A 16,808-nucleotide genomic window follows, 5' to 3' on the forward strand; every position below is an offset into this window, starting at 1 on the left:
AAGAGAGAGATTTTTAATAAATCCATGAATCTACTAAGTGGAAGAGCCACCATCTAAACAAGCTCTTTCTCATTCTCAACCACATATTCTTTCACCATGTTTATAAAAGCATCCTTTAAAAATATATCCTGTTTTTCCTTATACATTTATAAATTTCTCTTTAAATTTAAAAATATCACTTTAATTACATTACTTGATGCCTTTTGCTCCCTACTCAGAGGTAAGACAATGCAGTTTACAAAATATTGCAATTCTTGAGTCCAGGAGATCGAGGCTGCAGTGAGCCATGAATGCACCACTCCACTCCAGCCTGGGTGACAGAGCAAGAACCCCTCTCAAAAACAACCCTCCAAAATATTGCAATATGTGAAAGAAGTTTGACTCTTTGCTATACTGATCTCTCTCCTAGCTGCTTTATTTTAATGTATTGTACTTAGTGAACATTGTCGTACTAATCTATTTACACATTTGTTTCCCACCATTAGATTATAATATTCTTGAGGACAAGTTCTTATCTTTGTGTCTCTGTATCTTCAGCATATCACACAATTGTCTGTTGAATGACTAGATGAGATTTTATTCTCAAGGCTTTGACTCAGAGTAGGCAAGTCCCCATTTCAACCCTTTTAAAGAAAGCTTGAAATCACTCTGCTACCTTCTAGCAGAGTTAAGGTCAAATCATATTCTGAAAGATAAAGGATTCTACCTTACTTTTCCATTTGAAGTGATTCCCAAATAATTCTACTCCCTGTTGGTCTCTTAATTCACGCAAAGCCCACATTTCACAAACTATATCCAGAGAATTAGGCTCTCTTTGCCAAAAATACTGTATTCGAAAATTTTCGCCCATTCTGTAGGTTGTCTGCTCACTCTTAATAGTTTCCTTGCTAGATCCCATTTGTTATTTATTTATTTTTTTTGCCTTCGTTGCAATTGCTTTTGGCATCTTCATCATGAAATCTTTGCCCATTCCTACGTCCAGAATGGTATTGCCTAGGTTATCTTCCAGAGTTTTTATAGCTTTGAGTTTTCCATTTAAGTCTTTACTCCATCTTAAGGAACTTAAACAAATTTACAAGAAAAAAGAAACCATTAAAAAGTTGGCAAAGGATATGAACAGACTTTTCAAGAGACATGAGTGCAGCCAACAATGATGAAAAAAAGCTCAACATCAATGATCATTACAGAAATGCAAATCAAAACCACAGGAAATACCATCTCACACCAGTCAGAATGGCTATAAAAAAGTCAAAATATAACAGATGCTGACAAAGTTGCAAAGAAGGAACCTCCCACTGTTGGTGGAAGTGTAAATTAGTTCAACCATTGTGGAAGACAGTGTGGCAATTCCTCAAAGACCTAAAGACAGAAATACCATTGACCTCATTACTGTATATATACTCAAAGGAATGTAAATCACTCTGTTACAAAGACACATGCACATGTATGTTCATTGCAGCACTATTCACAATAGCAAAGACATGGAATCAACCTAAATGCCCATCAGTGATAGATTTGATAAAGAAAATGTGGTATATATACAACATGGAGTACTATGCAGCCATAAAAAGGGACAAGATCATGTCCTTTGCAGGGACATGGATGGAGCTAGAGGCCATTATCCTTATCAAACTAACACAGAAAGAGAAAGCTAAATACCACATGTTCTCACTTGTAAGTGGGAGCTAAATGATGAAACCATATAGACACAAAGAGGGGAACAACACACACTGGAGTCTATGCAAGGGTGGAGGGTGGGAAGAGAGAGAGTGTTAGGAAAAATAACTCATGAGTACTAGGCTTAATACCTGGGTGACAAAAAAATCTGTACAACAAACCCCCATGACATGTTTACCTATGTAACAAAACTGTACTTGTACCCCTAAACTTAAAAGTTAAATTTTAAAAAAAGATATTTTCTTCTCCTTTGTTTGATTGTACTGTTAAAGATAAAATACAACAAATTTAGTTTGAAGATCTAATTGGCTTTTATTTGTGATTCTAGAATCAGGCAACACTTCATTCTATGAAACAGAAGTAGTGATCCACTGGATATGATAGAATGGTTGGTTTTTGTAAGGTGGGAATAAGACAACAGAACGATAAATAAAAGTGCATTGATAGCATAAGTTACTACAAGTCACTTTTCTTGTAAGAGTTAAAACAGAGAAGACCTCTTTATTATGCTGACTTAGGAAGATTGAGCTCTTTGACTAGTTGCTGTGAATCTCCTGTTTTCAGGAAAAACTGCTCTGTTTGGGGCTCTGTCAGCTTCCTTAAAGTTCAGTTTGATTATGAGGCGCTTTGCATGAGTGACACTATTTTGGTCTGGTCTGGTCTGTGGGAGTCTGGTGCAGAAGGCTGGTCCAAAACAATGGATTCCCATAAACTGTAACAGCACTTAGTCATAAACATCTCTTTCAGAATTATGTTCAGCATGTGAATGTCCCTGATGTCCATTTGTAGTCAGATATCAACTCCTTTGGAATCCAGGAAGAATTTTATTTTGACTATATTTAATGTAAATCTGTTTTACAGAAGAATTTAAAATATATATCTTGCAGTATATGAACAGAAAATACACTCCTATTGAATAAGTTCTTGATGACATAGACAGAATCTAAATAGTTATCTAGCATTTAGTCTGCAAGCCTACAGAATGCTAGATAATGTGATATAGTTAATTTTAGCCAAAGTCTTGCTCATCTGAATGTAACAGTTATAATTTCTAAGAGTCGTGTTAAAGATAAAGCAGTATTATTTAAAAATTAGTACTATAATGCCACCTACCTGAGTGATACATGGTGTAATGTATTTGCTTGCATGTTTTAAAGAAAAAAGTAGGCCGGGCGCAGTGGCTCACGCCTGTAATCCCAGCACTTTGGGAGGCCGAGGCAGGCGGATCAGCCAAGGTTGGGAGTTCAAGACCAGCCTGACCAACATGCAGAAAACCCGTCTCTACTGAAAATACAAAAGTAGCCAGGCATGGTAGCGCATGCTTGTAGTCCCAGCTACTCGGGAGGCTGAGGCAGGAGAATTGCTTGAACCTGGGAGGCGGAGGTTGCAATGAGCCGAGATCATGCCATTGCACTCCAGCCTGGGCAACAAGAGCAAAACTCCATCTCAAAAAAAAAAAAAAAGGTAACATCAAATTCTATTAGTACAATTATATTGTGCTCAAAATATCTGACTATGTCTTTTAGGCTAGGTTCATAGTCTTTGTAGCAAAAAATATTAATCTTACTAAATTCAGCTTTCAAGAATCATTAAATAATAATTTTATTGTCAGCACTATATGTAAGGCTACATTTCATGACTATAGATTCAAAGCAACAAAACAGCATGACTATAATGAGAATAGTTAATCATAGTGATTTATTAATAATGCCAGTGTTTACATTTTATCTCTTTTAATGCAATAATCCCATGAGCTGTAAGTACATTTTACTATCATTATCCCTATTTTACACATAAGAAACCCAAAGCACAGAGAGTATTGAATATTAGCTGAATATCACATAGCTGATAAGTGGTAGAGCTCGTATATAGAGCTGACTCCAGAACCCTGGCTCCTCACTGCCATACTACAGTACCTCATATATATGAGGAAAATATATATAAGAAAAGTTGCTTTGTGTGAGATTTGCTTTAGCTAACTTTTACTACAGTATCATTATTTGTCATTTAAAATTAGAAATAGCTGGGCCTGGTGGCTCATGCCTATAATCCCAGCACTTTGGGAGGCCGAGGCGGGTGGATCACGAGGTCAGGATTTCGAGACCAGCCTGACCAACATGGTGAAACACCGTCTCTACTAAAACTACAAAAATTAGCCGGGTGTGGTGGTGGATGCCTGTAATCCCAGCTACTCAGGAGGCTGTGGCAGGAGAGTTGCTTTTTAATCCAGGAGGCAGAGTTTGCAGTGAGCCGAGATCACGCCATTGCACTCCAGCCTGGGTGACAGAGCAAGACTCCATCTCAAAAAATAAATAAATGAATAAATAAAACTAGAAACACTCTAATTGTGGCATTAATCCAGATAAATTGAAAAGCATTGATATTACTGATGATTACAAAGAGTCTTGAGGTCAAATAAAAGATTTAGAAAAATTATGTTTTGATGAAGACAGAGTTCAGATATGTTACAGTAAAATGGGTTTACATACTTCTTATGACCATTATTAGTAAGCAAAAATGTGTAATTTTGTTTTTAAAAAATGGCACTGATGACATTGACTATAAGTTCATTCTATTCTAATTTATTTAGACTTTTTATTCCTGCATTCAGTAACACCCTTAGCAGTTTTGAGGGGCATTATGAAATTTGGTATGATTATGAAGACTATAACTTCAGAAACTAGAAGAAATTTGCAGTTACCTTGATTTTGTCAGGTAAGAGAAAGAACAACAACCACAGAGAATAAACTTCATCAGTTCTTTGCTCTAACAGGAGCTTTGTTATTCTTCATGTCTATGTTTGATATTCCGAATAACCTTCATTTTGCATCCTTTCTTTGTGCCTTCCTTTCTGTCTCTTTCTCTTTCTTTCTTTCTTTCTTTCTTTCTTTCTTCTTTCCTTCTTTCTTCTTTCTTTTTTTTTTTTTTTTTGACGGAGGTTTGCTCTTGTTGCCCAGGCTGGAGTGCAGTGGTGCAATCTCGGCTCACTGCAACCTCTGCCTCCTGGGTTCAAGCAATTATCCTGCCTCAGCCTCCCTAGTAGCTGGGAATACAGGTGCCTGCCACCAAGCCAAGATAATTTTTTGTATTTTTAGTAGAGACGGGGTTTCACTATGTTGCCTAGGCTGGTCTCAAACTCCTGACATCAGGCGATCCACCCGCCTCAGCCTCCCAAAGTGCTGGGATTACAGGTGTGAGCCACTGTGCCCAGCCTACTATGCATCCTTTCACAGTGAAATTTTTTAAATGTGGATCTCATGAATTTAGAATTCATTATAATTCACAGACAGAACCAAAGATTACCTTTGGCTTAGGCGCAGAGAGAGTGGCAGGCTCAGCTAAGCAATTTGACTCACACCCAACCAGCAACTGCAGTTTTTGTTACCTAATGTGCAAAATCTACACAGCTTATTCTATTTACAAAGTTGTAAAGTGATAGAAAGCTTTTTCCATTTTCCAGCCAAGTGTTGTACAGGGTGTCAGCAGCATGTTTATTAAAACAAAGCAACTTCATGACAGTTAATCAAAATTCTCCAGCTTTCCATTGTCAAGAATCTCTGGACCTCTGAGGGCTTGCCCAGACATTTTTGCCCAGGTCCATATGGAACTACAAGTTCCTCTATGCCTCCAAATAGCCAAACAGTGTCCCAGAAATGTTTGCTCCAATCTTTCTCTTATTTGTCTCATGCGCCCTGTGCTAGAAGCTCTGTTCATCTGTATCCATTTACTGGTAACATGCTCCTGTTCAGCAGATAAATGAGTTGGTCTTCTTGTCTGTAACTGGCTGAAAAAGTGCAGGGTGAGATCTCCTCCACCCCAGTCCTGTCCATCTGTTCATCATATTCCATGACCATGTGTCCTGATCTTTTCATCTCCCATAGCTGATGTGGCTACTCTATGCTTCCAAAAACTTACATAATGTTAAATCTTAGAACATTTACAAGTTGTCAGGGAACATGTACCCACCCAAAAGTAATAACATTCCCCCTACTTTTCTTCCTTTCTTTTTTTTTTAAATCTCATGGTTTATTTCAGTGGAATTGAAAAAAGTAGCCAATTTTTTTCACAATTGGAATTTGGGGTTGATGAAGGGAACTGGTAAATACAGTTTGGAAAGCAATGTTCTGCTAAGAAATTCAGATTTTATGCGCCAAGGAAAACCATCATATCTTTTTGTTGTTGTTTTAATGTGAAATGATCAGAGCTGTGCTTTAGGAATATTAATCTGACTACTATGTTTTGAATGAATTAAAAAGAGGAGAAAACAGAGTCATGAAATCCAGTTACTGCTGTAGGATCAATCTGGGTGAGCAAGTAATGGAAGCCTGAACTAGTGAAGCAGCAGTGGGAATGAAGAGGAGGGAGACAATGGTCAGTGGAATTCGTATGACTTGGCAATTGAGTTTATAGTTGAGGAAGAAGGAAATGTCAAAGGTAACAGGTTTTGAGATGTCTATTGCCCATTCTTGGTGCTAATAAAATTATAGAAATATGGAACAGAAGAAGAATCTCCATTCTGCATTTAGGATGTTAGTGAAACATCCACAAAGAGGTTATTAACCAGGCAATAGAAATATAGAAACCCTATTATAAGTTTTGAATGTCTCTTTACTGATGGACTATGAAAATAGATGGAATTTCTATATGAGAGTGTGGAGTATACAAAGATATGAATTGCATAGGATTTTAAAAGTCACTGAGAAAAAGGATCAAGGAAGGAACAAAGTAAAGAAACAGTTAAGTAGTGTGAGGGGACTCATGAGAGTACAGAATCACAGAGAGCCAGAGAGAAGAGTTTCAGGCAGAAGGTTTATCTGCTTGTGGTTTGTTGAGCTTCTTGAACCTGCAGATTAATGTTTTTCGTCAAATTTAGTATGTTTTCAGTCATTCTTTTTAAAAATATTTTTCTGTCTCCTTCTCTCTCTTGTTTCCTTCTGGAGCTCTCATTATATGTATATTGGTATACTTGATGTCCCACAGGTCTCTTTTCTTCAGCTGGGATAATTTCTGCTCATCTGTCAAGTTCATTGATTCTTTCTTCTGCCATTTTGAATATGCTATTGAGGGCATCTAGTGAATTCTTCACTTCAGTTTTCAAATCCAGAATATGCATTTGGTTCCTTTTTCTAATTTCTATCACCTGAGAGTTTCTGTTTATTGATTCATTGCTGTCATTTTTTTTATTATTATTATTCTACTTTAAGTTCTAGGGTATATGAGCACAACGTGTAGGTTTGATACATAGGTATACATGTGTCATGTTGGTTTGCTGCACCCATCAACTTGTCATTTACATTAGGCATTTCTCCTAATGCTATCCCTCCCCTAGCCCCCACCCCCTGACAGGCCCTGTGTGTGATGTTCCCCGCCCTGTGTCCAAGGGTTCTCATTGTTCAATTCCCACCTATGAGTGAGAACATGTGGTGTTTGGTTTTCTGTCCTTGCGATAGTTTGCTCAGAATGATGGTTTCCAGCGTCATCCATGTCACTACAAAGGACATGAACTCATCCTTTTTTATGGCTGCATAGTATTCCGTGGTGTATATGTGCCATATTTTCTTAATCCAGTCTATCATTGATGCACATTTGGGTTGGTTCCAAGGCTTTGCTACCGTGAATAGTGCTGCAGTAAACATATGTGTGCACGTGTCTTTATAGTAGCATGATTTATAATCCTCTGCATATATACCCAGTAATGGGATTGCTTGGTCAAATGGTATTTCTAGTTCTAGATCCTTGAGGAATCACCACACTGTCTTCCACAATGGTTGAACTAATTTACACTCCCAACAGTGTAAAAGTGTTCGTGTTTCTCCACATCCTCTCCAGCATCTGTTGTTTCCTGACTTTTTAATGATTGCCATTCTAACTGACATGAGATGGTATCTCATTGTGAATTTGATTTGCATTTCTCTGATGGCCAGTGATGATGACCATTTTTTAATGTGTCAGCTGCATAAATGTCTTCTTTTGAGAAGTGTCTGTTCATATCCTTCACCCACTTTTCGATGGGATAATTTTTTTCGTGTAAATTTGTTTGAGTTCTTTGTAGATTCTGGATATTAGCCCTTGTCAGATGGGTAGATTGCAAAAATTTTCTCCCATTCTGTAGGTTGCCTGTTCACTCTGATGGTAGTTTCTTTTGCTGCGCAGAAGCTCTATAGTTTAATTAGATTCCATTTGTCAATTTTGGCTTTTGTTGCCATTTGCAACAAAATTTTGTTGCAAAATGCCATTGCCATTGCATTTTGGTGTTTTAGTCATAAAGTCCTTGTCCATGCCTGTGTCCTGAATGGTATTGCCTAGGTTTTCTTCTAGGGTATTTATGGTTTCAGGTCTAACATTTAAGTCTTTAATCCATCTTGAATTAATTTTTGTATAAGGTGTAAGGAAGGGATCCAGTTTCAGCTTTCTACATTTGGCTAGCCAGTTTTCCCAGAACCATTTATGAAACAGGGAATCTTTTCCCCATTTCTTATTTTTGTCAGGTTTGTCAAAGATCAGATGGTTGTAGATGTGTGCTATTATTTCTGAGGCTTCTGCCTGTACCATTGGTCTATATATCTGTTTTGGTATCAGTACCATGCTGTTTTGGTTACTGTAGCCTTGTAGTATAGTTTGAAGTCAGATAGTGTGATGCCTCCAGCTTTGTTCTTTTTGCTTAGGATTGTCTTGGCAATGCGGGCTCTTTTTTGGTTCCAATATGTTAATTTTTAAAACATGGTTTATTTTAGTTATTTGAATGAAATAGAATGAAATAGCTGCTTTTAAAAATAGCTGCTTAATATTTTTTTGTCTACAAGTTTAGCATTTGGGGACAACCAGAGACTATTTTTGTTCAATTATTTTTTTTTCCTGAATATGGGTCACATAATCTTGGTTTTTGCACATATTATAATTATTTTGTTGGAAAGTGGATATATTAGATAATATATTGTAGTAAGTTTGGATTCTAATTTTTTTTAACTTTATGAAGGCTATTATTGTTGCTGTTTTTTTTTTTTTCGAGATGGAGTCTTGCTCTGTTGCCCAGAGCCGGAGTGCAATGGCGCGGTCTTGGCTCACTGCAAGCCTCTGCCTCCCAGGTTCAGGTAATTCTCCTGCCTCAGTCTCCTGAGTAGCTGAGATTACAGGCACATGCCACCACGCCTGGCTAATTTTTGTATGTTTAGTAGAGATGGAGTTTCACCATGTTGGCCAGGCTGGTCTTAAACTCCTGACCTCGTAATGTACCCGCCTCAGCCTCCCAAAGTGCTGGGATTACAGGCATGAGCCACCGCACCTGGCCTATTTTTTGTTTCTTTAAGTAACTTGCCTGGGCAAAATTTGTAAAAACCTTTTTCTCTGCCATTTGCACATGCTGATATTTCTGCTCAGTTAAAATATATACATATGGGAGAGGTTCCAAGATGGCCAAATAGGAACAGCTCCAGTCTACAGCTCCCAGCATGAGTGACGCAGAAGACGGGTGATTCCTGCATTTCCAACTGAGGTACCAGGTTCATCTCACTGGGGCTTGTCGGACAGTGGATGCAGCCCACGGAGCAGGGCGGGGCATTGCCTTACCTGGGAAGCGCAAGGGGTCAGGGAATTCCCTTTCCTAGCCAAGGAAAGCCATGACAGATGGTACCTGGAAAATTGGGACACTTCCACCCTAATACTGCGCTTTTCCAATGGTCTTAGCAAATGGCACTCCTGGAGATTATATCCTGTGCCTGGCTCCGAGGGTCCCACGCCCACGGAGCCTCACCCACTGCTAGCACAGCAGTCTGAGATTGAACTGCAAGGTGGCAGTGAGGCTGCGGGAGGGGCATCTGCCATTGCTGAGTCTTGAGTAGGTAAACAAAGCCACCAGGAAGCTCAAACTGGGCAGAGCCCACTGCAGGTCAAGGAGGCCTACCTGCCTCTGTAGACTCCACCTCTGTGGGCAGGGCATAGCTGAACAAAAGGCAGCAGAAACTTCTGCAGACTTAAACATCCCTGTCCAAAAGCTCTGAAGACAGTAGTGGTTCTCCCAGCATGGAGTTTGTGATCTGAGAATGAACAGACTGCCTCCTCAAGTGGGTCACTGACCCCCGAGTAGCCTAAATGGGAGACACCTCACAGTAGTGGCTGACTGACACCTCATACAGCCAGGTCCCCCTCTGCGACAAAGCTTCCAGAGGAAGCATCAGGCAGCAACATTGGCCATTCTGCAATATTTGCTGTTCTGCAGCATCCACTGGTGATACCCAGGCAAACAGGGTCTGGAGTGGACCTCTAGCAAACTCCAACAGACCTGCAGCTGAGGGTCCTGACTGTTAGAAGGAAAACTAACAAACAGAAAGGACATCCACACTATCACCATCATCAAAGACCAAGGGTAGATAAAACCACAAAGATGGGGAGAAACCAGAGCAGAAAAGCTGAAAATTCTAAAAATCAGAGTGCCTCTTCTCCTCCAAAGGAATGCAGCTCCTCGCCAGCAACAGAACAAAGCTGGATGGAGAATGACTTTGATGAGTTGAGAAAAGAAGGCTTCAGACGATTGGTAATAACAAACTTCTCCAAGCTAAAGGAGGGTGTTTGAACCCATCACAAAGAAGCTAAAAACCTTGAAAAAAGATTAGATAAATGGCTAACTAGAATAAACAGTGTAGAGAAGACCTTAAATGACCTGATGGAGCTGAAAGCCATGGCATGAGAACTACGTGATGCATGCACAAGCTTCAGTAGGCGATTTGATCAAGTGGAAGAAAGGGTATCAGTGATTGAAGATCAAATGAATTAAATGAAGTGAGAAAAGTTTAGAGAAAAAAGAGTAAAAAGAAACGAACAAAGCCTCCAAGAAATATGGGACTATGTGGAAAGACCAAATCTACATCTGATTGGCATACCTGAAAGTGACAGGGAGAATGGAACCAAGTTAGAAAACACTCTTCAGGATATTATCCAGGAGAACTTCCCCAACCTAGCAAGGCAGACCAACATTCAAATTCAGGCAATACGGAGAATGCCACAAAGATACTCCTCGTGAAGAGCAACTCCAAGACACATAATTGTCAAATTCACCAAAGTTGAAATGAAGGAAAAAATGTTAAGGGCAGCCAGAGAGAAAGGTTGGGTTACCTACGAAGAGAAGCCCATCAGACTAACAGCTGATCTCTCGGCAGAAACTCTACAAGCCAGAAGAGAGTGGGGGCCAATATTCAACATTCTTAAAGAAAAGAATTTTCAACCCAGAATTTCATATCCAGCCAAACTAAGCTTCATAAGTGAAGGATAAATAAAATCCTTTTCAGACAAGCAAATGCTGAGAGATTTTGTCACCATCAGGCCTGCCTTACAAGAGCTCCTGAAGGAGGCACTAAACATGGAAAGGAACAACCGATATCAGCCACTTGCCAAATTGTAAAGATCATCAATGCTAGGAAGAAACTGCATCAACTAATGAGCAAAATAACCAGCTAACATCATAATGACAGGATCAAATTCACACATAACAATATTGACCTTAAATGTAAATGGGCTAAATGCTCCAATTAAAAGACACAGACTGGCAAATTGGATAAAGAGTCAAGACCCATCAGTGTGCTGTATTCAGGAGACCCATCTCACGTGCAGAGACACACATAGGCTCAAAATAAAGGGATGGAGGAAGATCTACCAAGCAAAAGGAAGACAGAAAAGCAGGGTTTGCAATCCTAGTTTCTGATAAAACAGACTTTAAACCAACAAAATCAAAAGAGACAAGACCATTACATAATGGTAAATGGATCAATTCAACAAGAAGAGCTAACCTAAATATATATGCACCCAATACAGGAGCACCCAGATTCATAAAGCAAGCCCTTAGAGACCTACAAAGAGACTTAGATTCCCACACAATAATAATGGGAGACTTTAACACCCCACTGTCAACATTCGACAGATCAATGAGATAGAAAGTTAACAAGGATATCCAGGAATTGAACTCAGCTCTGCACCAAGCAGACCTAATAGACATCTACAGAGCTCTTCACCCCAAATCAACAGAATATACATTCTTCTCAGCACCATATCACACTTATTCCAAAATTGACCACATAGTTGGAAGTAAAGCACTCCTCAGCAAATGTAAAAGAATGGAAATTATAACAAACTGTCTCTCAGACCACAGTGCAATCAAACTAGAACTCAGGATTAAGAAACTCACTTAAAACTGCTCAACTACATGGAAACTGAATAACCTGCTCCTGAATGAATACTGGGTACATAACAAAATGAAGGCAGAAATAAAGATGTTATTTGAAACCAATGAGAACAAAGACACAACATACCAGAATCTCTGGGACACATTTAAAGCAGTGTGTAGAGGGAAATTTATAGCACTAAATGCCCACAAGAGAAAGCAGGAAAGATCTAAAATTGACACCCTAAGATCACAATTAAAAGAACTAGAGAAGCAAGAGCAAACACATTCAAAAGCTAGTACAAGGCAGGAAATAACTAAGATCAGAGCAGAACTGAAGGAGATAGAGACACAGAAAACCCTTCAAAAAATCAATTAATCCAGGAGCGGGTTTTTCAAAAAGATCAACAAAATTGATAGACCGCTAGCAAGACTAATAAAGAAGAAAATAGAGAAGAATCAAATAGATGGAATAAAAAATGATAAAGGGGATATCACCATCAATCCCACAGAAATACAAACTACCATCAGAGAATACTATAAACACCTCTACGCAAATAAACTAGAAAATCTAGAAGAAATGGATAAATTCCTGGACACATACACCCTCCCAAGACTAAACTAGGAAGAAGTTGAATCCCTGAATAGATCAATAACAGGCTCTGAAATTGAGGGAATAATTAATAGCCTACCAACCAAAAAAAGTCCAGGACCAGACAGATTCACAGCCAAATTCTACCAGAGGTACAAGGAGGAGCTGGTACCATTCCTTCTGAAACTATTCCAATCAATAGAAAAAGTGGGAGTCCTCCCTAAATCATTTTATGAGGCCAGCATCATCCTGATACCAAAGCCTGGCAGAGGCACAACAAAAAAAGAGAATTTTAGACCAATATCCCTGATGAACATCAATGCAAAAATCCTCAATATAATACTGGCAAACCGAATCCAGCAGCACATCAAAAAGCTTATCCACCATGATCAAGTGGGCTTCATCCCTGGGATACAAGGCTGGTTCAACATACACAAATCAATAAACGTAATCCAGCATATAAACAGAACCAAAGACAAAAACCACATGATTATCTCAATAGATGCAGAAAAGGCCTTTGACAAAATTCAACAGCGCTTCATGCTAAAAACTTTCAATAAACTAGGTATTGATGGGACGTATGTCAAAATAATAAGAGCTATTTATGACAAACCCACAGCCAATATCATACTGAATGGGCAAAAACTGGAAGCATTCCATTTGAAAACTAGCACAAGAGAGAGACGCCCTCTCTTTTACCACTCCTATTCAAAATAGTGTTGGAAGTTCTGGCCAGGGCAATCAGGCAGGAGAAAGAAATAAAGGGTATTGGATTAGGAAAAGAGGAAGTCAAATTGTCCCTGTTTGCAGATGACATGGTTGTATATCTAGAAAACCCCATCATCTCAGCCCAAAATCTCCCTAAGCTGATAAGCAACTTCAGCAGAGTCTCAGGATACAAAATCAATATGCAAAAATCACAAGCATTCATATACACCAATAACAGACAAACAGAGAGCAAAATCATGAGTGAACTCCCATTCACAATTGCTTCAAAGAGAATAAAATACCAAGGAATCCAACTTACAAGGGATGTGAAGGACTTCTTATGGAGAACTACAAACCACTGCTCAATTAAATAAAAGAGGACACAAACAAATGGAAGAACATTCCATGCTCATGGATAGGAGGAACCAATATCCTGAAAATGGCCATACTGTCCAAGGTAATTTATAGATTCAGTGCCATCCCCATCAAGCTACCAATGACTTTCTTCACAGAATTGGAGAAAACTCCTCTAAAGTTCATATGGAACCAAAAAAAGAGCCTGCATTGCCAAGACAATCCTAAGCAAAAAGAACAAAGCTGGAGGCATCATGCTACCTGACTTCAAACTATACTACAAGGCTACAGTAACCAAAACAGCATGGTACTGGTACCAAAACAGCATGGTACTGCTACCAAAACAGAGATCTAGACCAATGGAACAGAACAGAGCCCTCAGAAATAATACCACACATCTACAACCATCTGATCTTTGACAAACCTGACAAAAACAAGAAATGGAGAAAAGATTCCCTGTTTAATAAGTGGTTCTGGGAAAACTGGCTAGCCATATGTAGAAAGCTGAAACTGGATCCCTTTCTTACACCGCATACAAAAATTAATTCAAGATGGATTAAAGACTTAAATGTTAGACCTAAAACCATAAAAACCCTAGAAGAAAACCTAGGCAATACCATTCAGGACATAGGCATGGGCAAGGACTTCATGACTAAAACACCAAAAGCAATGGCAACAAAAGCCAAAATTGACAAATGGAATCTAATTAAACTAAAGAGCTTCTGCACAGCAAAAGAAACTACCATCAGAGTGAACAGGCAACCTACACAATGGGAGAAAATTTTTACAATCTACCCATGTGACAAAGGGCTAATATCCAGAATCTACAAAGAACTTAAACAAATTTATGAGAAATAAATCAAACAACCCCATCAAAAAGTGGGTGAAGGATGTGAACAGACACTTCTCAAAAGAAGACATTTTTGCAGCCAACGGACACATTAAAAAATGGTCATCATCACTGGCCATCAGAGAAATGCAAATCAAAACCACAATGAGATACCATCTCACACCAGTTAGAATGGCAATCATTAAAAAGTCAGGAAACAGGCTGGGCACGGTGGCTCACGCCTGTAATCCCAGCACTTTGGGAGGCCAAAGCGGGTGGATTGTGAGTTCAGGAGATCAAGACCATCCTGGCTAACATGGTGAAACCCCGTGTCTACTAAAAATTAAAAAAATTAGCCAGGCATGGTGGCTGGCGCCTGTAGTCCCAGCTACTCGGGAGGCTGAGGAAAGAGAATGGCGTGAACCTGGGAGACGGAGCTTGAAGTGAGCCAAGATCGTGCCACTGCACTCTAGCCTGGGCGACAGAGTGAGACTCCGTCTCAAAAAAAAAAACAAAAACAAAAAACAAACCAAAAGTCAGGAAACAACAGGTGCTGGAGAGGATGTGGAGAAATAGGAATACTTTTACACTGTTAGTGGGACTGTAAAGTAGTTCAACCATTGTGGAAGACAGTGTGGCGATTCCTCAAGGATCTAGAACTAGAAATACCATTTGACCCAGCCATCCCATTACTGGGTATATACCCAAAGGATTATAAATCATGCTGCTATAAAGACACATGCACACGTATGTTTATTGCGGCATTCTTCACGATAGCAAAGACTTGGAACCAACCCAAATGTCCATCAATGATAGACTGGATTAAGAACATGTGGCACATATACACCATGGAATACTATGCAGCCATAAAAAAGGATGAGTTCATGTCCTTTGTAGGGACATGGATGAAGCTGGAAACCATCATTCTGAGCAAACTGTCTCAAGGACAGAAAACAAACACCACATGTTCTCACTCATAGGTGGGAATTGAACAATGAGAACACTGGGACACAGGGTGGGGAACATCACACACCAGGGTGGGGTGGGTGGAGGAGGGAGGGATAGCATTAGGAGATATACCTAATGTAAATGATGAGTTAACAGGTGCAGCACACCAACATGGCACATGTATACATATGTAACAAACCTGCACGTTGTTCTCATGTACCCTAGAACATAAAGTATAACAAAAATATATATATACACATAAATATACATATATATCAATATTTATATACACTAATATAAAATGGATATGTATACATATATATGTATATCTACACACACACACCCATATACATACATACACACCTCTAAACCTGGATTCCTAAAGGTTTTCCCATGCCAGTATGGCTTAGTGATTGGATAGAGGTTGTGCTGAAACACTTGAGCCAATGAAGTTTCTGTCTTTTGCCAAAGGATCTCTGTGTGGTAGGGGAGCTCACTCAGAGTTCAGGTGCTTTCAAGCTGACTCAAGCTCCAGCTTTTACTGACCACTGGACCTTTTCTTATCTCTTTTATGCAAACAAATTCAGGGGTAGCCAGGATTGAGTGACTAGCTCGGGCCTTCTCCAGGAAATATACACAGCCAAAGAAGTATTCTCCAACTGTGACTACAGCCTCAGACTAGTAGAGCAGTTGGCTTTCCCTGTTTACCCACCTCAGAGATCAGCACTTTTACCAAATATGCTGCTGGGAGTGGTCATTTCTCATCACTCCAGATTGAGTGAGCTCTCATGGATCGTGACAGAGAAGCTGCCTGTCCTCATGGCCTGGCCTCCTTCTATAAAACCTCTGTCCTTACTGAAGTGAGGAGGAAGGGAGGGCAGATATGTGAGTAGCTTCAGGCTAGAATGCCACAGGTTCTCATTATTCTTATATTCAGCAGTTTTTCAAGCCTAAACACTTCTCAGGTTGTATGCCTTTGGTTGATTTTCAGAGTGCTAAAATGATTGTTTTTGTCAATTTTATCCAGCTTTATAGTTACTTTTTACAGAGAGAATTTGTCTCCTCACTTGGCCATAACCAAAAGCGCACCACTTATTACCTTTAAAAGAATCACTTACATATTAATTATTTCATGTTTACATGCATAGTCTTTTTAAAAAAATACCTAAATGTACTACTCCCTTTTATAGTGTTTAGGAATATGAACTTATAATTTTAAGAGGCTAATTAGCTCAAATCCAGTTTCATTTTTAAATTTTATATCTTGCTTTTTTTCTATGTCAAAATGATTTATCTCATAAGAGAACAGGATAGTAAGAAAACTGAAAAGTGATCAGGCCATTTCGTATGCCTTAATAAAAACTTCCCAAGATGGTATGGTTGAGGAAGAGTATGAAGATCAATGGGTATGGGCCTACATTATTCTAGGACTGACTTATTTCCCTATAGAGTGGAAATCTTCTACTTCTAACTTCTGTGGCAATAAATTCTTTTTTTAAAAGCATGATTATATGAGAACTCTTCAGAGAAAAGAACTTCTATCTCTTCTT

The 16,808-nt window shown here is 39.1% G+C and overlaps 1 protein-coding gene across 1 annotated transcript in view; it reads left to right on the forward strand.

The window, feature by feature from the left end:
- The window catches only part of DSE (dermatan sulfate epimerase), a 157,762-nt gene that overhangs the window by 53,650 nt on the left and 87,304 nt on the right, over positions 1 to 16,808 (forward strand). The window lies entirely within an intron of this gene.

Source organism: Pan paniscus, chromosome 5 (genome assembly GCF_029289425.2).
Source record: "Pan paniscus chromosome 5, NHGRI_mPanPan1-v2.0_pri, whole genome shotgun sequence".
In the NCBI taxonomy this organism is placed as follows: Eukaryota; Metazoa; Chordata; class Mammalia; order Primates; family Hominidae; genus Pan; species Pan paniscus.